At 44.7% G+C, this 26,324-nt stretch overlaps 1 protein-coding gene across 1 annotated transcript in view; it reads left to right on the plus strand.

Moving 5' to 3' along the window:
- Nucleotides 1–20,509, plus strand: part of LOC116850119 (WD repeat-containing protein 78-like) — a 45,920-nt gene extending 25,411 nt beyond the window's left edge. Inside the window, exons 6-7 of the mRNA XM_032828018.1 lie at nt 13,936–14,066; nt 20,167–20,509. The gene's annotated coding sequence lies outside the window, so the exon portion shown is untranslated. The remainder of the gene's footprint in view (nt 1–13,935; nt 14,067–20,166) is intronic.
- Nucleotides 20,510–26,324: the final 5,815 nt, after the last annotated feature.

Below are 26,324 nucleotides of genomic sequence, written 5' to 3' on the forward strand. Positions count from 1 at the left end.
TACCAACCAGTAAAGGGAGTTTTGTCGATGCTCGATCGCGGCGATACTCGTTCGTCGATAGTATCGCGGTATCGCAAGCGTACGCGGCGTTACGTCGGCAGAAGGACGCCGCGGGACGTCTCGCGGCGCGAGACGAAGAGCATTGTCCGCGCAGCAGGACGCGATGTTTAAGGGGCGCCCGGGGCGAGGTGCGTCTCAAATTGATTTGTTGTAAGCGATACGCCACCCCCGGCGAGCGAATGGCACAATAATTGGCTACATAAACAATGACCGACGAAACGATCTCTCACCCGTCGCGGTGCCGTCCCTTAAACGCCGTTATCCCGCAACAATGTGGGACAACGCGCGAGCGCACTAACGGAGCTGCAGGCTTCCTGCAAGGAACGCATGCATATGCGCATGTAAATCTTGATGTTCGAATCTCTTTGGATTTTGCGAAGGTACACGGCGCCGCGCGCTTCATTCGCTCGCGACGAGTATCTTTAATGCGAACAGTCGCGTTCGGCGAAACAGAGCGATTAGCGATTCGTGAATGAGATCGGTGTGGTGCACACTAAGAGGAAATACTTGAAAATTTGTTTGGGATATGAAGTTTCCTCAGACCTCTCTATACTCTATACTCTTATTCAGATTCTCCGCTAGATCCACCTAGATCTTCTCACCGAGACGCACAACCGGCGATTTCGCGCGCCGCGAAAACGGCGGGGCCAGGTGTGGGACGAAATTGCGTGGCGGCCTATCTCGGTATCTCGCATCTCGCAATTACTCCTCGAGCGCGAAGCCAATTCGCGAAGCCGTTCCCTCGCAAAAATGCGATCTCGACCGGATCGAGGAATTTCGGGTCCTGCGAGCGCGACGATGCCCTTGTCGGCTCGTTGAAAGTCCCGAAACCGGCCGATCGATCGATCGATCGATTGTTGCCGTCAGGCACACATGAATTGCGAATTCGTGTGATATATTTTGAGCGCACACGCCTTGAAAACAGAGAGAGCAGACTGACTAAAGACTGAGGACTGAAGATTGAGGACTTAAGGATTTGAGGACTGAGGACTGAAAAAGAGAGAGAGAAAGAGAGAAAGAGAGAGGAAAATAGCAGGAAGAAGAGGAGGCCACTGATCGCGCGGGGTATATCGCGGGCGTTCATGCGAACCACAATGAACATGTATCAAATTTATGGCGCACGGTTGTGTGGTACCCCGCGCGGTTCCGCCCACTCACACTCGCGTGCACGATCGTGATTTATGTCGCTCGTAAAGCAGTCCATACGCCAGCCAAGAGAGAAAGAGAGGGAGGGAGCGAGGGGAGAGAGGGAGGGAGAGAGAGAGAGAGAGAGAGAGAGAGAGAGAGAGAGAGAATGAGAGAAGCGTGGGGAGGAGAGAATTGCAGGAGAAAAGAAAATCATACATTTTTTCCGCTGTGAAAGATCCACGTGTATTTTTGATTACTATGACATAACCCAATTTTGGGACATTATTCAAGTCTAATCGCTTCCTAATTATCTTAATTATTCCGAGGTTCCCAAGGTAACCGTTAAATTACCGTATTTCTCAATTCCCGAGGAAACGCCGTGTTTCTTCATTCTCGAGGAAAAGCTAGAGGTCGGTATTAGACTTGTGTCGTGCGTCACGCGCGGACCCAAGTTCGATAGTGCTTGGCTGTCACAAGGAAAGGCTGAATATACAGATGGAATTAAAACCAAGAGACCGCTGCGATTTAGTGGTAAACACACGGGATAATAGCAGCGAGAGCGCGCCGCGAGGGGATCGGCGAATGAAAATTGCGGCAAGACGACGCGACGTTTATTGCACAACCGTGATTTACGGTGAAAATTTCGTGATACGCAAGACTCCCCTTTCTCTTTCCCTCCCGCTCTCTGGCGAGAGGGCAAAGGGTCCTTCTGGGAATACAACGAGTAGACTTTCAATTATTCCGATGGATGTAATAACACGTCGCCGTGAGAGATAACTGGAGTCGGCAATGGCGTAGCTAGATTTCAAACTTCTCACTTCAGGTGTATTTCTCTCTTCCTCTTCTACATTTAAATCGATATTTACATTTCGCGTTTAAACCTGCTCTCTCCTTTTCTCTCTCTGTCTGTCTTTTCCCTGTCTCTCCCTTTCTCTCTTTCGCATGTTACCGCTACGAATAGATCGAAACGCATGAAAAATTTCTGCTGGACGTTGAAAAACAAAACGGCGAAAATTTTCCTCGGATGTTCCCGATGCGCCCCTGAGAGTCTATCTCGAGAGAACGGCAGGTGGAGAGCGAATTGATGTCGCCGTAACCAATGCGGCAATAACGTTCATCAAGGCTTTATCGCCTACCTCCTATCGGACGCGCGCTTCTCGTCGATTTTCACTCGCGCGACGTGAGTCCCTTATCTCGGATCCCTTATCGAGAAATTACATCCGATATCGACTCCTAAATCAGATTGCCACCGCACATATATATTGAGTGTATTTATTCGTGCGATCTGCCGGCTCTCTAATAAAAGAAAATCACCGCGATGCGCCAGTTCGTTCTGCTAAATGCGGCTTCATTAGATTTATCGCACGACGCGACGGTTTCTCCGATAATGAGACTTTGTCGAGCGTATTTGCCGTGTCGTATCGTCATAATTTGACGTCAGTGGCGAATTAAACGGCAGTTCGTCGATGTGTGGCAGACGATTAACGCCAGGCTGGACGGGATTGACGACGCCTGAGACTATAATCTAAATGCTTGCGGAAAATCCCGGTCTCCGATGCGCTCGATCCTGCAATACGTATGTCTCTCTCTTTCCCTCACGCGATCCGGTGATAAGCCGGTTTACAGCAATAACCGCGATCGCGAAAGCGATCGCGCGACAGTACTCATCGCAGAGGACTTATCTTCTCAGCTATCATAAATCCGCGATCGCACGGCAATTACGTCCGTGCCGGCGTGCCCTGCGCTTGTAATAACGACGCCATAATCCGGAGATGGCGGGCATTAACAAAAGCAACGGTAACATTGTGCGAGAGCGACCGCCACTCATGAATAATTTATCGGCCGTCATTCTGCTGACATAAGTCGACATACATCGCCGCACGCGTTTCCGGCTGAACGGAGAGACGGAGTTGGGCAAGAGAGAGAGAGAGAGAGAGAGAGAGAAGCGAAAACGAGCGAGACGGAGGAAAATGTGGCGCGTGTATATATTCGACGGTAGCTATGCAATTAACTAGGAAATATTACGTACACGGCAAGCGTATTATCATAGCCGAAGGTAGCTTCCACATGCTGCGACGTGTGATTAACTACGATTAATTAATTTGACTAACGCATAGCTAACGATGACGGTGACGTTTCACGGTACCTCTTGCTCAGGTGACAAGCTTCGCGAGTTGATCATTATTCGCGAAACAAATCGGGGGATACCTTGCTGGGATACAGGGTGTCTGATGACCGGGGTTGGGTAAGTTAACTTTTTTCTTTAACTAAGTTAAGTTAATGGCTTTGAAAATTTAACTTAGTTAAGATAAAGTTAACCCATAATGAAATTAATGGAATTAAAAGTTAAGTTAATAAAAAAGGAAGTAATTACAAAGTTAAAAGTTAAATTTATTTCATTTCATAACTTCAGGGTTTCAGTTTTACAAATAACGGAAAAAACAAATATAGATCTTATTTGGAAACATGTTTAACTTACTTATTAAATTTAAATAATAAAGTTTCTTCAACATTTTTATCGGACATTTTTCCTCGAAGTTTGTCGAAAATGAGCTCTCCTACACTGAACAGCCTTTCGACGTCTCGCAACACCTTTATGGCATGATTAACTTCAAAATAATCGAATCAAAAGTTAAGGGTTACCGACAAAATGTAACTAAGTTAAGTTAAGAGGGTAAAAAATGTAACTAAGTTAAGTTAAAGCTATTTAACTTTTTAACTTAACTTTTCACTTTTTAATTAGTTACTATCCAACCCTGCTAATGACAATAGATGAGCTCGTGTAGATTAGGTCAAGCTAAACGCAAAAATTCCTTACCATTTTGCAAATAACCACGTAGACTTTTTAGTTGGTTAACTAGACAAAGTGAATGCGAGCGTGATGTGGTAGATAACGTATTGGTCTACTATACCGAACGTCTCAGGTTCCGGCAGAACTCGAAATTTTTATACGTTCGTTTGTCTGGTAGATAACCGACGAACGAAACATCGGAGAGAATATCTTTGCCAATATCTTTCTATTATTAGTCGTTCGAGACCGGCGTTTAAACTGTGTAGGTATCTCGTATGAGATCGTCTACAATGCGCTCGCAATTCACGTATCAAAATCATAAATCGATCGTGTACTTACTTCCTTCGCGTAAATTCGTGAAAAATGAAAAGTTTCATCAAAGAATGTGCTAATAAAAAGAAATTCTCAACTCCCATGAAGAAAAGACGGAAGAACACTTGTCATCCTAAAGAGGGAGCTAGGTTGGAAAGGGAAGTTTTTGGCGATCCCCCAAATTTCATAAAGAATGAAAAGTTTCATTGACGAATTCGATAATAAAACTTCTTCATGAGCTTCACGCGAAGGAGATGGCTGCATGGTCGATTCAATCATATCGGATAAAGACGGAGAGTTTCTCTCACCTCCAAACTTACGGACAACCTTTCTGCCTACGAGTGTACGCGTTTTCCCACCTATCATCAGACACCCCGTATATCCAGATTAAAGACGTTCGGTACAACGTAAGAGCCGAGAGGTAAATGAGAGATCGGGAGATGCTTCCGTACACCTCCTCGGCCGCATCGTCGTCGTCGTCGTCATCGTCATCGTCGTCATCTCAACGCGATCGACCCTCTTTCTTTCCTCCCTTTCGGGGCCCCTCATCGGGGGTCCCGACGCGGGCCGCGCGTATCCTCGCGCACTTACACGGGCGCACGTGCATGTACGCTATATTAATTACAATGATTTCCTGCCACTTATGCCCGAGCGAGATTTAAATTATAGATATCCACCGGCGTGGCGCGCTCACTGGGGGAGGGAGGGAGAGCCATTCCAGGGGGCGAGGAGGAGAGAAAAAGAGAGAGAGAGAGAAAGTGAGAGGGCCAGTGAAGGGGCCCCGACCGGGCCCCAGTCGTGATTACAGGGTGCGCGCGAACATTTCAGGAATCAGACTCGCGTCATAACTCTCGGGTCACGGGTCAATCTTACCCCCGCCGCCGCCCTATCCCTTCTTCCCGACCCCTTCTCCGAGTCTCCCTCGTCTCGCCATCGTCGAAAATCACTCTTTCTTCGTCTATCTCTATCTCTCGACAGTTTCACTACGCGGAATCGAAGGGATTTTCATCGCAATCGGTCGCACGTCAGTTTAGAGCACTCGTTGCATTTAGAGCGTTCTTTTTTCGCTTCCTACCTCAGGGAAATTTTAAAGTACACGCCACTGCGCGCTTCATTCGCTCGCGATGAAGATCTTTAATGCGAACAGTCGCGTTTGGCGAAGCAGAGCGATTAGCGATTCGTGAATGAGATCGGTGTGGTGCACACTGAGAGAAAATACTTGAATATTTGTTTGGGATATGAAATCTCCTCAGATCTCTCTGTTATCTATACTTATTCAGATTCTCCGTTAGATTCACCTAGATCTTTTCACCGAGACCGGCACAACCGGCGATTTCGCGCGCCGCGAAAATCCGATCTCTATCTCTCGATAGTTCCACAACGCGGAATCGACGGGATTTTCGTCACAATCGATCGTACGTCAGTTTAGAGTATTCGTTGCGCGTTCCTTTTTCGCTTCCTACCTCAGGGAAATTTTAATTGTTCGCAGAGATATCTCTGGGTCGAGTGGGTTCAATCTGGGGGGGCAGGGGAGACACGCACACGTACACACGCGGTCGTGACATATCGTCTTAAGCGGCGTGACGCCGTAAATCAGAGGGCACCCGCCGGGGCCCGTGTCCCCGGATGACTTCGGGCCCCGAGAATGCAATTAAATCGTAAAGCGCTGGTCGCGCATTAATAATAATCAGCCACGGCGCGGAATCGTGCAGCGCCCGTCGCGCATACGCGCGGATAAATTCGCGACGAGCGATTTCTTCGTAGAATCCTCTGCACGCGTCCCGCAATATTATCGTACGCGAGGTTGCCCCTTGACGTCCTTTTACGGGTTTCCTCAAGAAAACCATTTCTCCTCGCTCTCTCTTTTTACTAGCAAGACAATTGTTGGCTCTATGTTTCCTTAGGGACAAAATAACTTGAATACCAGACCTTGGTGGTTTGTACCGTTTGGTGCTGCACATTTCCTTCTTCTCTTTTTTGAAGATGGTATTTTTGTAAGATCTGTATGCGCAGCTTACAGTGCTGCACATTTCCTTCTTCTCTTTTTTGAAGATGGTATTTTTGTAAGATCTGTATGCGCAGCTTACTCAGATACTAACATTTGATGATTACTGTATACCATCCAAAAGATTATCGATCCCAGGATTGAAATAAATTCTAACTCCAACTCTGTGTCTCTAGGGGCCGGTTTTTCAATAGCAGTTTAAACTTGGATTTAAGTTTAAACTCTATTCTAACAATGCGTTTGTTTTAAGCAGGATTTAAGTTGAAATCTGAGTTTAAACTATTATTGAAAAACTAACCCTAAGAGAATCACATTCAAGAGATCGAAGTTTATATTCACAGATCTATCTTTCGCGAAGCGTCTACGTTTCGTGGCTCTATATCCTTGGAGATTGGGAAAAAGGGAGAAAGTGTGTTCTACTGTCTCTCTTCCCTCTTCCTTTCTCTCTCTCTCTCTCTCTCTCTCTCTCTCGCTCGCGAAGTCGTTATCATTTAACGCGAAGGCGAAGGTATCATTCGAGTGCGTTCGAGCGGGCCCAAGAGACAGAGGAGCCAGGTCGGTCCAGCCTCTCGCCTTCTCTGCTGCTCCGTCCTGAGAGAAGGCCCTCGAAGTTTATGCGTGCCTGTTTACCACCCGGTAAATGTTATGCCGTAGCCATAACGTATATCTCGGCGGGGCCCGTACGCGAGTCCCGTACGGGACGGCCATTAGCCGCATTCAATCACCATTACACGCTCGCGTGCTTTCTGCGCCTCGCTCGCCTCTCTTAAATCCTCGCGCCCAGGATATCGAGGTGAAAATATAGTGGCGCGCGGCCAGGACCGCGATGCTGTGTGACTCGTGAGATTCGCCGTCGCTCGTTTCCCGCCGGAGTTTGCTGTTATTCGTCATTGTACGACTCTCAGTCGAATACTCGAACTTCACGTTTCTCCCGATCGCAGATGTCAGAGCACATCGCACAATGAGGAAGCACAGAGGAGACGTCTTGCTCTCGAGGTCACTCGTAGAACCGCGTAAAAAGCTCGACGAATTAATTTGCGAGCGATCACGATCACTGCAGACCATCAGCCTCTCTCTCTTTCTCTGTTTCATTCTTTCTGTCTGTCTGTCTCTCTCTCTCTCTCTCTCTGTGTGTGTGTGTCTCTGTCTCTCTCTACGCTCTCTTCGGTGGTTGTACCGCGTGGCGGTGTAACCGGCGCGCAAATATTTCGGCCGGGTGGGTCCGTCGGATTCCCGGGACCCTTTCTCGTTCGCGGCCCTCGGGCCCCTCACGGTTCCCAGGGAGGTCAGAGGTCGCTGGGCCCTCCTTCGCCTTAGTCTCTCTCTCGCTTTCTTCTCCTCTCTACCCGTCGCGTCTCTTGGAGCCTCCACCGCCACTTACGAACCGCCCAGCTCCCTCCCTCTCTTGAGAGAGTTATTCATTCGTTCGGGCATGACGAGAGACGTCAGGACGACCCCCTTGCAAAAATCGCGAAATTATAAAGTAACCGGAATAATCGAGCCGCCGTGAAGCGGACTGACGTAAAAGCGAAGCGTGCGAGCGCGCGGCGAGTTAGAAATGTGATCGCTCGGGAAGAGAAACGATTTGTGAGCTGATGATCTCTCTCTCTCTCTCTCTCTCTCTCTCTCTCTCTCTCTCTCTCTGAGTTTTCCGTTCTCTCCGAGAAGCTCGTCCTTTCGATTCCCCGCGCTGATTAGGGACATCTCTCGCTCGATTCAAAGCCGATTTGTCTGTCTAACTTGAACAGAAAACAAAGACAGACATGTGATTTAGCTGTTACTGGTAGCTTAAGAGATTGGAAAAATCGACTCTCAGTAAATCGACTCTCGTGATCCCCAGGTGAATTCCCGAAGACTTTCTCTTCAAATCCCTCGCACGTGTGTGATCTTAATCCATCTTAATCCGTCGAAGGGTCAGTCGTGTTGGTCCCGTGTGGCTGCAGGTCTTGATACGACTCTCCGGTAGGGATACTCTATCGGTCTACTTTTTCAACGGTGTAACGGTATTCACCGCCTTGGCCGTCTCGAGGGGGAGGGTACGCTGAGGTGCGTGCACCGGGTGAACCTTGGTCGAAGGGGCGGCTGGGCCAGGGTCGTTTTTGCGAGGCCTGATAGCCGACAATTACGCGGTCACGGCGATTGGCCGGGCCGTTTTCGCGGGAAGCATGGACCAATCGAGGCAACGGGTATTACCTCCTCTTTCTATCTCTCTCTCTTCATCTCGCTCTCTGTCTCTCTCTCTCTCTCTCTCTCTTACTCTTTCTCTCTCTCCTGTTCTCTCTTCTCCTAGAGTACTATCCGGCACGCCGCAACGAGCACGCTCCCGCCGCTCTTTAGTCTAGTCAGAGCTGCACCTGTGGGTGAACCTGTAACGCACCTGTAACCTCTCCCGCGCTCGTGAGCGGTGATCGATGGAAGAAAGAGACAGTGCGGGTTAAGAGCGAGCCTGTCGCTCGTTTTTCCCGATTCCCCGCCGCTTTCTCGGTTCTCGTCTTCTCCTAGTCAGTGCGAGTGCGAAACTCTCATCGTCACGAGGAATTTCCATGGGGACACCTTGACTAAACTCCGAGGCATTTGAACGCGAAGAAATGGTGGGTTCAGTGAAGCAGTGGGTGCCTCGACATCAAGTTAAGCTACGCGTCGTCTGCACGCAACGAGCATGTTTCTCCCATCGAGACGCCGGATCCTGGTGACAGTGCGTCGTGGTGTGCGCGATGCAGGTGCGAGCGTGTCATCGATCGCGATGAGTCGGATGAGCTCCGGAATCCGCCGGGATTCTGCCGATAGCGCAGTAACCTCGATAAGGTATCGCGAAACGTGAGAAGGAAATCCGCCAAGTGGTATGCGCGAATGGCCGAGTAACGCGATAAACGATACAACGACGTGACGTGCAGTGCGAGCAGTGGCATCGATCGGCGATCTTAATTACCGGTCGTCGTGGATCACGAGTGAGTGAGTATCTCGTGACAAGAGCGTCAACGTCCTAACCCGACCGGCTCATTCGCGAAGGATAACGCGCTTTAATCGCGCGCTGATTAGCGGCTTGATGTTAACGGGCTTCCGCGGGCACCGGGGAGAGGCGGAAGACGTCGCATAGAGCAGGTAATTCCTGTCGCCGTGCTCGTCGCGACCCGCCTCGGCTTTTTTCTCGCGCGCCGATATACAGACATCATCCGTCAAACGATCCGCGAGAGGACACGGAGAGTCCGCGTCGAAGAAACTCGATAAGAGGCCCGGATGACGACGGGGATAACGAGGATTTATGGCGGATCGGGTGCTCCAGCATCGAGAAAGCCGAGTAGTTCATTACGGCCTCGGAAGAAATCTGCTCCGGGTGTTCCTCTGTGATCTATTCGCGCTCGTGACAGCTCGGGAGAAAGAGACGAGCCGGAGAGAATAGCGATCTGTCTGTCGACGTGCGTTTCCCGGGAAACTTTCGGGCGTTTCGAATTCGTAAGTCGAGGCTGAGTCGGTGAATGAAATTCGCAAGAAGGAGAGGAGGAGAAGGAGGAGGAGAAGCCATCCTAAAGAGACTTATAATAAATCATTGGGCATAAATTATAGCATTTTTCCTGACAGAGAGAGAGAGAGAGAGAGAGAGAAAGAGAGAGAGAGGAAGAGGAGGAGGTATTCATTACTGTTAAAAATCGCGCGCGTGTCGCGTCAACGGCCACTTAGCGGCACGTGCACGCTTGTCACGTGCGTGCAAATCGACAGTCACCGGCCTGCATCGGCCGAATGCATGTTACGTGCGCGGCCGAATTATCCGACGAGCAGCAAATCGTATCGATATTCTCGTGGATTTTCCGCGAAAATTATTGCGTTCATCTTTACACATTTCGAGACATTAATCTGACATTATTTTCCTAATTATACATAGTTTTACACGGAAAAAACAATTCTGTTGGTGCAATCGAATTTTCGGTTGCTCAGGGATCAAACTTGGCTGTAGGGACAGAAAAATTCCTTTATGAGGCTTCTATATAGTCAATTGTTCTCAGTTGAACCGAGTTCTAATATCGCTGAATGTTCAGACGAATATTTTCGGTTGCGACAATAGAAATATTAGTTTTCAAAACAGAGATATCACTTCTGATCATCTAATTTTCAGTTGGTTTCTATTCGCTTGCACCAACTGAGATTTTTTTTGCGTGTAGTTATTACTAAAGTCCTAATTATTAATAATCTTCGTTACATACACTGGAAAAAATTTTATGTAACTAAATGGGGACCAGACGAAAAATTCTCTGACAAGAAATAATATCTCTACAATCGTGAACGCGAAAACATTCGTATTAACATTCAGCTGCATTAAAACTCGATTGAGTTAACTGAGAACAACTGGCTGAGCAGAAACTTCTCCTGCAGGAGAACTTTCTGTTCTCATAACTGAGTTTTCGCCTGGTCCCTAGATAACAAAACATTAAAGAATCTTTTTCCGCGTATTAATAAAATTCTGATTACCGCGCTGCGTCACATGACTTATCAGGGTGATATCACATCACACCAATCAAGTAATCGACTGGAATCGACCTGTTCAGGGCTATAGGATAGACTTCGAATCGTGTGATCGGTTGGCGATCCGCGTGCGATCTTGACATTCAATCGTAGCGCTTGTCTAATATCAATTAAGTTATCCATTATTAGTTAAGATTTACATACTGATTAAAATATTAAGATGATGGCTGCCTGGGCGTTAGCGAGAAGGCGTCGCAGTATCGCAGGTAAACACCCGTGTCCGCAGCTCTCGCTCGTCGCGTTTTCGCTCGATCGCGGATCCGGCCGACGTAATCGACACTCGGATCGACGCGCGGGATCGATAAATCTTCGCCGCGATCGCCCGCTTCCCATGGGACCCCCATCGCCGGCGCTGGCATTCCGCCGGTGCGAGTAAACGAGCAAATTCGTAGGTTGCGTCCCACCTATACGTACGAGCCGCGTACGCGCGATCGAATCCCATAAGTCACGAACTCGAATACTGTGTTTAAGCGCCGCGAGCTCATTCTCGTCCATTATCCCGTGCGATGCCGTGCGTGCGAGGCACCGAAATATTTTCGAAGATCTTCTCGAGCCGGGGAAAGCTCGAAGACACGCGAGTCGTGTTTGCGCAGGAGGGAATCATCTCGACCGAACGGAAGATCGCGGCAGGTCCGTGAGATTTCTACGCGAAACCTCTCCGTAGGCTACTTATGTCGCGATATACTATTTTCTATCGTACACACTGAGAGGACGAATATCTAAAATTCAAAAAATATTTACTCGGTGGAAAAATCCGTGCGATACATTGCAAGACAATGGGTGTTTACGATAATTCGAGTTCGATTTAGTACGAGTTAATTTCGCTAGGGCCGAAAGATATGATAGGCACAAGCATCTACACGCAAAAAAATGTTAGTGCAACCAAATAGGAACCAACTGAAAATTAAGTGATCAGAAGCGATATCTGTTATTAAAACTAATATTTCTGTTGTCGCAACCGTCGCAATATCGTTGAATATTCGTTTGAATATTCAACGATATTAGAACTCGGTTGAAGCAACTGAGAACAATTGACTATATAGAAGCCTCATAAAGGAATTTTTCTGTTCCTACAGCCGAGTTTTCGTCTGATCTCTGAGCAACCGAAAATTCGAATTGTTTTTTCTGAATTATTCGAATTATTTTTGTAGTATCTTCATTATTCATGACAACTCAATGCTGTCCGATAAATTGAGTAGAGTAGAATTAGGGGAGCGTAGCGAATAGTATATATATATAAGAATTAACAATATCAGGTAATATAGTTTCGTAAAATATGTAACAATAATATTACAAAACAATGAGTTTATTACATTACAGAAAAATTAGTAGCACTAAATTAAATTATGAAAAAATATCATATATTTGTGAAATATCCAAAAGTAGAAACCTATTATTAACCACGATATTCTGTTTAGATTGCGTTGCCAATTTTCAAATATATTTTAGAAAATTTTTCTATAATGCTTCTATTAGCTTCTAATTTTTCTATAATGTAATAACTCATTGTTTTGTAATATTATTGTTATATTTTACTTGATTTATCGGACAGCATTGAGTTGTCATGAATAATGAAGATACTAGATGATTGTGCCTATCATATCTTTCGACTCTAGTAAAACTAACTCGTACTAAGTCAAACTCGAATTATCGTAAACACCCATTATCATCTTCTCGAAAAAGAAATTAATCACGCAAATTAAAATCCTGCGACTAGTTTTTAAAGGCATCAAGAATATTACATTTAATGTAATTATACATTTAAAGAGCCTTACTTCTATTGTTGGTTTATTCAGTGGATACTAATAACATATTTATTTATGCTAATATATTATGCTAATATATGAAATACTTTTTACATGAAAGAAAATATATATTTTCTTAAAATCTTAGCACGAAAGTCTTTTGAGAGGAGGAAAATCTGGCAAATAAAAAATATCTATTTCTGTGAAACAAAGTTCATTTCCGCGAATAAACTCTATATCGCACGCAATAAATTTTCAAGTATCTTTTGCTCAGCGTAGGGATGACGATTACAGCAATTTCTAGTTCTCACACGTTGCAAATGGCATTGCAACGTAAAGAAAAAAGAAGCTTGCAACATTGAAACCACTCTGAAACTTGTTGCTCGCGGTATGCTTATTAGTGAGAAGCGCGGAGTCAACAACTTAGAAATATCTTAGATCGCGAAGGTGCGACTCCAAGGTGCGTTGAAAGAGCACGTGGTATAAATTCGCGACATTCCGTGCAGGATAAATTAATTTGCGTAATCGGACCGTGATCTTGCGTCACGGAAATCGACTTTGCCACTCTGTAAAAATAGGAGATAAATAGTGACAGCGATGGATGATAGTTTACGCGTGTCAAATGACGATGCCAGATGAACGATTAGCGACGACTTTAATTGAACGTCGCGACTGAACGTGTCTGAATGTTAATTAGTGTTGGCACGCGATGTCGTCGTCGTCGTGGAAAATGACCCGATCAGGATCAAGATCGAAGTAACGGAAGAGAGCAATTTCGAGAAATATGTAAATCATCCGGTCAGTTCTTCTTAAGTCGCCGAGTTGACTTTCTCGAACTTTAAAATCCTCCTTTCTTTCGGTTTTGTCATTTGTCAATTAATCCGCATTTCACACTTGATTTATCTGTCAACCGAGTCGAAATTTTGGTCTTTATCTTAAATCTTGAATTCTATAACGCAGTAGGAGCTAAGTTAGTAGAAAGTTATATTGAGAAAAAAATACTTGAAAATTTGCTTGTGGAATATAAAGTTTAGTTAAAATTTTGTTTCACAGAAATTAATTTTATTTCACAGAAATAAATTATGTCCCACAAATAAGTTTTCAATCCTTTTTGAGTTTAATCAGAACAATAAATTTGTTTAATTCCAATCACAATTTACTCCTATTTTGACTTTTCACTTTCTTTAGTGTAAAAATTGGTTATATTATAGTAAAGTTTACTTCAAAACATCAAAATAGATGTTGAATAAAATAGCGAGGCTAAAAGCAGGATCAAAATTTCGACTCTCGAGAGTACTCATAATTTTCACTCCTTTCAAATCCGATCTGCTTAATCCGTTTTGAATTACCAATCCGACTGTCGCTTCTTGTTTCAGGGGACCTGAAGAGGCGACACTCCTGGAGCAGCGAGGTCGACTATCAGCCGGCGGAAACGGAAGCTGTGACCACCTCGGGAGAAGATCCCGCTGCCTCGGCCCCTTCGGACGACGACAGAATCTCCTACAAGGTGTCGTATCGAGTTTCGTTTCGTAATCCCTCATGTTGCCCTTCGAGACGTCTCGAGAAAAATTCAAGATATCTCGAATAAAATTCGAGACATCATTCTCGTCGGGATACCCCGAGCTTCGCAAAACTCAAAGAAGCGACGTTGTTTCTCGTCAATCGTCATCTCAGAAAATTCAAAACGGTATCCCGTAAAATTGCACATCCACTTGAGAATTAAATGCAACGTAACAAATAGTAACCGATGCAACGTTAATTCTTTTCTTTTTTTTTAACAAAGTGTTTAAAGCTTCTGACGTCTCGTCGCGGAAATCTCGATCGATGACGTTAGAAGCGAGAAAATACATACCCAAAATTCTTGTGGAAGATGCTGAAACACAAACACCTGTTCACAGAGCGATCTTTGGCATCGATTGAGCACATTTGTAAATATTCCGTGAACTTTTCTTTCGTTCTACCAATCGATAAATAACCGTAAGATTAAGGTGACGTGCCTTTCTTCTTAGCCTATCTTCCTTCGTGATTTCGTCACGTTAATTTATACGGCTATTCGTCGACTGTTAGAGCAAAGTTTTCGGGAATATTATACCGAGTGCGCACGATCTCTCGATCACGAGTGCGGCGTTTTACGGAGATTACCTACCATTTCGACGTATTCCATGAGAAATTTGGGCACGCGTTTTCTCGCCTCTGACGTCATTGGCGAAAATGACCGCGGCGGGGACACAGGAGCCTTGAGAAGAGAAGAGAGACGGAAGGGAAGAGCAAGACTTTGTCCTCCGCCGTAAAAATCTCGCTCTCGTCGGCGGAGGGTCTCACGGCGTTCGACCGAAATTACATTTCACGTGCACGACGAGCGAACGGATCATTGCGCCGTGCAACGGTGCATCTTCTTTTACTACTGCGGCCAGACAACGCCGGCGACCGTAAAATCCGGGCGAACGCGCGCTGCGCCGTCGCCCTCGGCTTTTAACAGCGCCGCGCTGTTACAACTGCCGCGGTTACAACTGCAGAAATTGCATTTCGAATTGCGTATCTGCTGCGTGTCAATGACACCGACAGATCGCCCGTGGAACGAGCTCGTGCCAAAAAAGAAATCGAGTTCCCTCAGGCCACATGATTCAGGCACTCGTTGGGAAGCCGAGAAACTGGATTTCCGCTGATAGAACGCTTGGAAAATACGTAACTCGTAATATGTACACGGAGAAAAATAATTTGCCGGCCCAGCAAATTTTCTGCTGGTCTAGCAAAATCTTTTCGTTGTTATATGGACAGCAAAAAGATTTGCTAAGAGTACTAATCACTATTTGCTGGATATAATTTACTGAATCTACAAATTATTTTGCTATAAGAACCACGATGGATATATAAGTAGTTGCAGTTTTGCTCCGATTGCTCCGAACAAATAGATTTGCTAAGGATACATTATTTTGCATTAATAGCAAATTAACATGATTTTTAGGACAAATGCACTCAACATATTTTTTCTATCCTGGCAATGAAACTACTTCTGCTCTGATAACGAATAATTTATAAAATTAGTTACGTCAATTAAATTTTTTTGATGTCGCTATGAATATGCAGTAGCAACGACGATTTTGCTAAAAGAGCAAAATTATTTTTCTCTACGTACGATTGCACGTTGACTATTACGCGATTTCTTTCGCTCAGCGAACAGATGACATCGCAACGACAGTAGTCCTTCTCGCCTATCGAGCACTCTCCGTTCCCTCAACATCTTTTCACTGAGAGAGAAGATCTTGCTAATTTAACAAAATACCAACAACAAGTGATCTGTCGATATGCGAGTGATCCTGCAGCAAATGATTTGTTACTTTCAATGTTCTGTTCTAACATTTCTGTAATGAGAAGAACTAATCTGACCTAAACAGACAAGAACAAATATGATTTGTATCTCAGGAAACATAAATGTGCTTGTTAAAATGACAAACGATGAGTAATGGTTTGCAACAATAATTGTTCGATCTGTTTCCCTCACGACCATCAAACAACAAGCCTGCTTTTGTTCTGATAAGCCAGGGGATTTTTCTCAGTGCGATCATAATGATATTTCGTCAGACGAACCGATCGAAAGAACCGATGTCTTTCATCGGATGATTCCTTAATCGGATACAAAAATCGCTCAGTATTTCATCGGCAATATCCAGTTGATAATTTTTTTATCGGATAATTCTTCTCAGTGCACGCTTTCCACGCCGAAGACGAGAACAAAGATCACGATTCGCAATAGCCGGGCTCGTTTTTGCGGAATCGCGCGCGGCCCGGCCGCGTCCTTGGCGGAGTCCTTTATGATTGCGCCACGAGGGAACGTGGAGCATCGAGGTATCGCATCCAGTGCCCATCCACGGCGAGCCATCGCCATCGAGACTGAGGAGAACGAACGGCCGCGCGCGCGCTCGTTACATCGTCTAAAAATACCCCCGACGTTTCTTCCCGCGATTTTCTCCCTCCCCCTGCCTCTCTCGGTTCCTCTCGGCCCCCCCTGTATGCATCTTGCACCCTCGTGCCGTGCATCCTAACGCGAGTGAAGCGAAGGGTGGTCGCCCTATACATGGAGGCGCGATAGCTTCCGAGAAGCGATGCAGCCTGCGCTCGGTGCAGAAAGATGCATCTCGAGCGTGAAATCGGGGGAATAGAGGCGGTTATTTGCATTCAGCGTGTTTTGCGCAAGAATACGCGGAGTTGCGAGAAAGTGAGAGAGCGAGCGAGCGAGCAACACTGAGAAAAACTCCTGTATTATCAGGACAAAAGCGCGTTTGCTGTCTGATGGCTGTTAGAGAAATAGATCAAAACAAAATTTAAGCTAAAAACAACGAATTCGCGCGTCTAAGCTAGTTGCTGATTCTGTCTCCGATTTAATGGAGATATTGCGTTTTCGGAACGGATCTCCTCGCACGTGTAATTTGCGCGTTCCCTGGATGGATTAGAAAATGGCGATAATCATCGCGCGACCCAGTCGTCGTCACGAAGTTGCCGTGTCGCCTCGTAAACACGGCTTCCAACGAGCCGCGGTTTCTTTTCCGAAGCAACATGACGTAACGCGCATTGCTACTCTAGTATTACCGCGCGTTATTACTCCGATGTAATTCGCGCACACGGCAGCACGCGGCCAGTTCTAAATCAAGGTTGCAGTTCCTCTCGGCGATTCTTAATTGCGCTCGCGCTCGCGCGCACTCTCGAGGGGATTTTATTGCACTGGAAAAACAGACGTCGCGTTACACCGCGAGTACCGTTAACCCCGCGGACGAGAGGACGAAACAGGAAGAGAGAGAGGCGAGAGAGGAGAGAAGAGCGGCCGGCAAAGAGCATAAACGTGTAAACGGCTGATAATGATCCCGAGGTGCGGAGACATCGTTACGGGAAGACGCCGCGTGAAATAGAAACGCGAACTTTGCGAGCGCGTCGCGGCTGCGTCCTCGTGGACGCGTCCCGCCTTAATAAGACGAACGAAATGTGGCTGCGAACGCCACAGCCTCGAACAACAGTTCGCCGTCTCGGAATTCGCGGCGTTGTCCTTTTATCGCGTCGTTCCGAGTTCATAATCGCGCTCGTTCCCTCGCTTTCGCGGCCCGTGGCGTCGTAAAGCGATGCCCACGAAGATAATTCCGATAAGGGTGTCGTCTCGCGCGCTTAATAAAGTGGGCCACCTGAAACTGGTCCAGGAGGCGAACTTCTTTCGCCGCTCTCGAGCGCGACTCTCATGAATTTTTATACTCCGGATTGTCCGTCGGCTGCATAAAGGAGAATCACTCGCACATTTTATCGAGGCCACTGCTGCCAAGAGCCATTGACACCCGTGCGTCTTTCCGCAACGTTCACCGCGACCTATGACCCTTACGCCACCTATGACCCATTAATTGTTAATTAATAGTAGCATAGCAATTACTTAATAATATCGACTAATTTATATTATCTATTACTATCTATCTATCTTACTATATCATTATCTATTACTATTAATATTATCGACTATAGTAACAGTTAACAACTGTCTGCTGATAATCACAACATAATTCGTAAAATAAATTCTTTATTCAGTGGAATCAATTGAATAGTTTGCTAAATAATATCAAATAATTTGGTTGTTTTGTGTATCTCTCTATCACGCAATGCGACGAGTATTGCTAAACGATATAGTTTTATTTGATAAATTGTTGGATGATGCAACTGGTAATTGTCACCAAGTCTTACAGATACTAAGCCTTACTAGAGTTATTTGTTAATAATTATCAAACTATTTGATTATATATTCACTTATACGTTTTTAGGTGAAATTATTTCACTGAGGTATCTGGTATATAGACAGAGAGATACTTGAGAAAGAGAAATACTTGAAAATTTATCTGTGGAGTATGAAGGTTATTTCATAGAAATAATGTTTATTTAAGTATAAACTTTATATTTCGCAGAAATATATACTTTTTTGATATCCTACAAAGAAATATTCAAGTATTTTTCTTCAGTACGACTGTTATATAGATCTGTTATTGCCAGACCTGCTTTCAGATGCGTCCCCTTGAATTTCACGTTCTCAGAACGCGATTTTAATTCGCGATCGGCTTGAAGTTCAGACATGTCACTTATACCATTTGCTCGCCGCGTGTTTCTCGCCGACCGATCGTTTTGAGCAGGTCGTGCACGTGCACGCGGGACGAGCGGTGCGAAATTCCGCGTCTCCAATGCGGTTTACGAGGTGCCTCGATCGCCCGCGATCGCTTCGCGGCGAACCCGTCGTAGGGCGATTTTTTCCTCGCCGCGCCATATCGTTTCGTTAAGTGGAAAATAGACCCGGCGAGATCCTTGATCGATCTCGCCGAGGTGCGCGGAACAAAAGCGGATTGTTCCGCCGCTGTCGATCGCCAGCGTTAGCCCTTCCCCCCTCGTCAAACGATCGTCTCGGTGTCCCGGGATCCTGCGGGTTCGCGAGAGGGGGCGGATAAATCTCGGGAGGGTGCTGTTAGCGCGTCGCAGCGCGAATGAAGGATGCGCCGTGGTGCGCTTTAGGCCCTGGCTAAATACGGGATAGGCAAACGCGTAGATAGCGCTTTATTATGATTTACGACTTTCGAGCCGACCGGCTGCGGCCGCGGAAGATACGCGTGGCGTAAATTACACAAGCGCGGGGTAAAAAGGAGGCAATCGTAAATCAGGATAAAAATACCGGGCCCAGCGGGAAGGGGGGAGGAGAAGTGACGAATGAAGGGGCAACGAACGAGAGACGCCAGTGTGCGATCCGCGCTGATGCACTTTGGGATCGTTTACAGGACGTTTCCTTTAATCCCTAAAGGACGAGCGGTCCCCATGTGGTATCATTGCCTTTTTTTCGTAAACTATCCATCGAGTCGGATCAATAGACTTTGTATATATTGTAGAGATTTTCGGAGTCGCTGATCGTGAGACCGAAGTCGAAATTTAAAAATTCGGAAAGGTCGATTCAACATTACAAATTTGTATACTTTTAAGCCAATGTATATGAGAATGAAATTATAGATTTCTGGGGTCGCTGATCACGAATAAGGTCAGAACTACAGATATCAAGTCTTGTTGCTTTCAAAATGGCAGACCAATTCAATATGATGATTGAAATCAATAGTTTTTATATGCGATAATTTTTCTGATCTTAGATTCGTGATTAGCGACTTCAAAAACATGAATATACATTTTAGCGCAAATTGCCTGAAGAATATTTTAAGCCGCCATGTTAGATACGTCATTTTTAGTTTTGCGATTTTGACTTCAGATTTATGATCAGTAATCCCAAAAACTTGTATCAGTTCATTTTTGCGTAGATTGCGCTAAAAATATAAAAATTGGCAATGTTGAATCCGTTATTTTGAATTTTGAAATTCTAATCTCAGATTCGCAATCAGCGACCTCGAGAACAACCCTATACAAATTAAAAAAAAACTTTATAAAAAAAATATATATATATACTTCCTTGTCCTTTAACAATTAAATGGGATGGTGAGTGGAAGAATTATTTATACATTCCGCTTTGAATAATTTCACATAAGAAAGAGAGAAGAAGAGAAGAGGAAAAGAGGGAATAGATTGCGCTATGAGATTTTTTGATGTCTTGATAGGATCACCTCGAAGAGTAGAAAATGCGGCTGGCCGCATCGCGCAGACCGCGGCGAGAGTGGCGTATGCATTCCCCGACACTGGCGTCCTTCGATCTGTCCGAAGAAAATCGAGAGGATCCCTCTCGCGAAGGTAAAAGTGGTGGCGTGCACGATAATTCGAGCTAAGACCTTATAATTAACCGCGCGAGAGATGGTGGAGGGCGCGGGGATGACAGGGAGAACGGAGCCGCGAGGAGGAAGGGGAAAGTTCGATGAGAAACGTAAGGGCAAAAGGAGGGTAAAAAGGGAATGAAAGGGAGATAAAGACTGAGAACTCTCTCGGACGTTTTGGTAGGAGGAGAAAGAGGAGGAGGGTTACGTAGAAGGGAGGTGAAGAGGGCAGGGATGTAACCGGGGTCAACGGGGTTAAGTATTCCGCGGAGGGAAACCGCCGCTTCACGGAACCCCCTCGCGCGAAAACGTAGAAACGTGTGATCTTTATACACGAGAATCGTAGGCACATGTAACATTTTATTCTCACGCTCGCGGAACGAGGTGGATGGATGTTGTCATGAGAAATTATTGTAGTGTGACATAGCAGCGCGAGTTTCGACGCGTGTTGTCCCGCGAATGGTTGCATTAAGGCTCCTGCGCCCTCGCCGCGGCCATCTTGGCTAATGGCGTCAGAAGGGAGAACACGCATGCCGAAAATTCCCGCGGAATATGTCGAAATGAACGATTATGTGCACAAAATGACACTTGCGATCGATTGAGCAGATGTGCAAAATATTCCCTTCCCTTTCACTCGACAATCAATAAACAGCCGCAGAAATTAACGCGACAAAATCATGAAGATGTGTTAAAAAGGAAGATTGCGTGTCGCGTTAATTTCACGGCTATTAATTGATCGTCCGAGCAAAGGGAAAGTTTTCGGAATATTTTACAAGTGCGCTCAATCGATCCCAAGGGACGTCACTATACGGACACATCTCTTTACCTCAGCGTTACTTCCGCAAGAATCTTGCGCACGCGATTTCTTGCCTCTGACGTCATCAATCAAGAGGGACCGAGGGACCGAGGCGAGCTGCCTTAACGTTCATCTCAACCGGAACTGGAGACTCATCATTATCGATCTATTTGTCTGGATCGTGCAATTAGATTACCGACTGCTATATTTACGTTTTCTTTACGGTTACGAAGTACATCGGCGTCGCCGATTAAAACAGGGGAGCAGGGGCAAGAGGCGCAGGGTACGGAGCGCGACTCAGAACGGACGTACCTTATTATTCGCTAGAGCGACATAGCGTTGCAATTAGACCGTTGCGCGCGCGCTCCGCGAACGGTTCCCTCTCGCATCGATCAGACGGACATAGGCGGCCTGAATCCTGCTCCTCTCACAAGGACTTTTATTTTGCGCGCATTTAACGGTGCCGTGTGGACGACGAGGTCGCGCACGCGAGCGCGCGCGCGCGCGAGAGAGAGAGAGAGAGGGGTAGAAAGAGAGAGAAGTAGAAAGGGAGAGAGAAAGAGAGTGGTTATCACTTGTGGAGTCCGATAAACGCGTCGATGCATATTAAAGGCGCATTTCACGCTCAGCTGGACGAGAGTCCCCACGGTCAGATATCGCGAATAACTATGCGCCGGACGGACAGGATGACTTCGTTCTCGCGCGATCGTTGCCCCCGTGATGCGTTACCGTCTTTGGTTTCGACTGTTCGATTTCGGACTGCGCGCGATGCTCGCCGCGAAATTAAGGCTTCTAGCCCCCCCGCCGCGGCCATCTTGATTTATGACGTCAGAAGGGCGAGGAAATACATGACCAAAATTCCTGCACAGCATATCGAAGTAAACGGATATGTTCCAAAAGTGGCACTGGTACAGTCAATTTAAACATACCTCTAAAATACTCCGAGAAAGCACCTCCCCTTTGTTCCGACGATCTATAAATAACCGTGAATTCATCCGATGAGATAACGAGGAAATGTAGGTTAAAAAGGAAGATTGTACATCACGTTAATTTCACGGTTACTTATTGATTGTTAGAGCAAAGGGAAGGTGGTTGGGCGATATCGGAGGTACGCTTAATCGATTGCAAGCGTCACTCTTTCGATGTGTCCTTTTATTTCGATGTACTCTGCAAGAATTTTGGGCATGCATTTCCCCGCTTCTGACGTCACCAATCAAGAGTTACGTGGCGAGGTACCGCGGGAGCCTTAATCAATAAAACTCGCAGGATATAGCGTAATTTATTCCACTGCACGATAACGTTAAAAGTAAAAATGCGTCAGGACACAGGGCCGTACACGGCGGGGATTTTACGAGGAGGCCGGCAACGGTGACGAGGTCGTCCGTAAATTTCGCACCGGGGCCATTTGTTTGTACACGAAGGGGAGAGAGAGAGAGAGGGAGAGAGAGTGAGACATGAGAAGAGACGAGAAGAGGGGGAGGGGGGCAACGACCGTAAATTTCCGCGGCGCGGTAAAGCACGAGCGGCAGAGGGGGAGGGAGAGGAAAGTAAGGGGGCACCGTGGGGCTCCGCCGAATAATTCATCTCGGCGACTCGCCGCTGCGCGGGTTAATTGAACACCCATGAGACGCATTAATAATCCACTTTGTACGCGAAAGGAGATGGCCCTCGCGGCCTCTGCAGAGCCGACAAGAGGGGGCAGAAGCCGATACAAATTACCCGTGCCCCCTTCCGGGCTACGGACTTTGAATCAACCACGTCGTGCACGCATTTCTGTCTTTCCTAATAAATATTGATTTTTTTTTTATAACGCCTTTGCGTTTTCCTTGTTCTCTCTGTGCTCCGTTTGTCCTTTAGTTCGCGCGTCGACATGGAAATACGGGGGAGTATCCGGCGAATGATCGTTTTCATTGAGGCTCGAGCGCGCTCTCGGCGGCCCTGGATCTCTCCTCTCTCGTTCTCTTCCTCCTTTTCCCCCTTTCAGGAGATTCGCTGGCCACCTCGATCGCGACCACGGAAGCGCGATTTATCTCGCGCAAAAACCGCTTCCTCTACTGGGTGTCTCGGAGACATCGAACTCTAGTCGGACTCACCAGTGGATTCTGCAGTAAATTCAGAATGCAACATCTCCTCGTAAAAGATCCGACGTGAAGAATTCTGTTCTCTTTACTGTCGAACGTTAATGCGGTATTATTGCTCCATTGGCTCTGATAGCGCGTTCTGCAACTTGGAAACTCGCTGAGGAGCTTGCACCAGATGCAAGTTATCGGACACATCAAAGGAAACGATCGCTCTGCACGAGAAGGATCGTCTTATCCCTTTCTTTCTCTCTCCCGTCAAAGAATATAAAGATGTAAAGGATACGTCTTGCAGCTTCCTGCTTCGTTCCAAGCGAGTAACTTCGCTCTAGATATGCAGGGGCGCGACGCAACATAAAGAAATATCGCACGACATTACACGGTATTACACGCGTCTCGCGAATAGTAAGTATTAATTCAACCGGAAAAACAGGAAATACCGTCGAATACATACATATTTGCCAGCGCGTTTGCTGCAACTGTGTATTAATCAGAGTTGTGAAAATATCAATTAAATTTTTCTTAATCTAATAATTGATTTGAACAAATATATTTCAATTCAACTAATTAACAATTGATTCAAGCAAGACCGAAGAATGTTTAATTGACGATTGATTTCAACGAATTCAATTAAAGACCGTTTAATTGACGATTGATATGAGCGAACAAATTCAAAGATCGTTCAATTAACAATTGAACTTAACAAATTTAATTAAAAAAAATTAGTTGATTATTGAACTTTGCAAATTTATCTCATATCAATCGTCAATTGAACGGTTCTTAATTGAATTCGTTGAAACCAATCAAACGGTTTTTCGATTGAATTGCATGAAATCAATTGTCAATTAAACTGGCTCATATTAATCGTCACTTAAACACGATAAATAATTAAAAAAGTAATTACTCGCAACCTTGATACCAATGCATGATAATCAAGTTATAATAAAAATCTGTAAATTATGTAGAATTATATGTGGAAAGAGAGAAACATAGTCATAATTACTAAAAATTGTATGTATAAAAAAGTTATGAAACCATCTTGCAAGTAAATCTATCCAATTTCTTTCTAATATGGCACAAATGTAGAAGTACAAAAAATATTTAGGAAAAATATTTTTTTTATTTTAGCTTTGAATTTTACGGGTAGTTTTATAGTTTTAATGTTTTAAAAACATTTAATGTTCTCTTTTTAATGTTCTCATCAAGTGCAACAAAAATGCATAAGAAATAAAATTGAATACAAGATATAGGCGTTTTTGGTTTGCTGATTATGAATATGAGGTCAAGTGTGTAAAATTATTTCTGTAAATAATAAAATATTTAAACAAAACATGTATAAAGTTGAAAAAAATTATTTATACAAATAATTTCTCGGTTTGGCCGAGATTCGAACCATTTTTGACTAATTTAGCACAGATTTAAAATATTTTGGTTGGAATCTCGGCTAAAAAAATTTAGAATGATCTCAGCTATGCCGATTTTGTTAAAATTATTTAACTATACCTTGTATTCAATTTTATTTCTTATACATTTTTGTTGCATTTGTTGATGCACTGAGAGAAAAATGTTTGGTATTTGTAACTATAATTATATAGAGAAATAGTTACTATAAATTATGGTCAAGACAACCATTTTTTAGTCAATTGTATTGTAATTTTAGTGATAATAATTTTATATGCATGTTACTGCTACTATCTACGTGTTGGAACATGCATATAAGGTTATTATCACTAAAATTATAGTACAATTGACTAAAAAATGATTGTCTTGACCATAATTTATAGTAATTATTTCTTTATATGATTATAGTTACAAATATTAAACATTTTTCTGTCAGTGTGATAGGAGTGAGAACATTAAAAAGCCATAAACTGCCCGTAAAGGGTGGGTCAAAATGAGAAAATATGACCTAAATATTTTTTGTACTTCTCCATTTATGCCAAATTGGAAGGAAATCGGAATGTACCTTTTGTGGGGTAGGTTTACTTGTTAGTTTGACAATTTTTTAAGATTATGTTTTAAGATTTTTCTTGTTTTTTTTAGGAATATGGCCGTTCGATGCAGACGGTGGACCTGGTGGCGGACTGTCCGTTGCAGGTCGTGACGGGTAGCTCGAGGTCACCGTCACCCTCGAGATCACCGACGCCTTCGCTGCCGTCGTCCGCAACGCTCCGCACGTCGACGGGGAGCATGGGGCAACGGTCGAGCGCCTTGTTGCGCCCCAAAATCTCCCTGACTTGGGTTCTTCGTGGCCAGCAGCAACCCGGGCCTAACGGGCCTTGTCCGACTAGCAATGGAAGCGGAGGTAGAATCCGCTGTTTCTTCTTCATTTCATTAAACTTCCCTTATTTTCTAAACCTTATCTTGAATTATTACCCAGTAAACACAAACAAAGTATTATCCATATTATAATATCAGCTCAATTATATGGTATATTATGTAACTGTTACTTTGTTATATAATGAAGTGTTGTACTGGGTAATTATCACAATAGATACTATATATGTCACGTTAAAAAATGCATCTATTTTAATAAACAATAGCTACGTGAAAATAACGAAATTTGTTGAATAAGAACGAGAAGACTTTCTCTACACTGAAAGAAATATCAAGAAATAATAAATATTTATTTAGCGAGTATACTAATAGCATATATTTACTAAAATCTAAGTTATTTTATTTAGATAGAATAAACAATTACTTTCATAAAAAAACCACGGGGTTTTCTTGAGATTTAAAAAAAATATTTATATTTCCTTATTTGAAAAATATTTTATATTAGTTTAAATAAATATATGTTACTAGTATCTATTGTATATAAAAATATTTACTGTTTCTTAGATATTTTTACTCTCAGTATATGAATTCTAAAATGTTTCATTATTTTATACAAATGAGTGAAATCATGCGAATTTCTCAAAGGTACGAACAGCGATCGAGATACTTTGTCGCGAGGCAGTAAAGAAAGGTCTTCGAGGAGGAGCGTCAAAAGTGTCAAGGAGAAAGATACTGGTAAAGAAAATATCGAGAATAAGGAGACTGTCGAAAAGCGGGAGAAGAAGATTCTGCATAGGCTTGAGAAAATCGAAAGGACCGAGAAGGTAAGAAGAAATCGCTCAATATAAACCACCTGT

This window comes from Odontomachus brunneus, unplaced genomic scaffold (genome assembly GCF_010583005.1).
Source record: "Odontomachus brunneus isolate Ranch 3 - 2012 unplaced genomic scaffold, Obru_v1 Obru_scaffold_134, whole genome shotgun sequence".
Lineage (NCBI taxonomy): Eukaryota > Metazoa > Arthropoda > Insecta > Hymenoptera > Formicidae > Odontomachus > Odontomachus brunneus.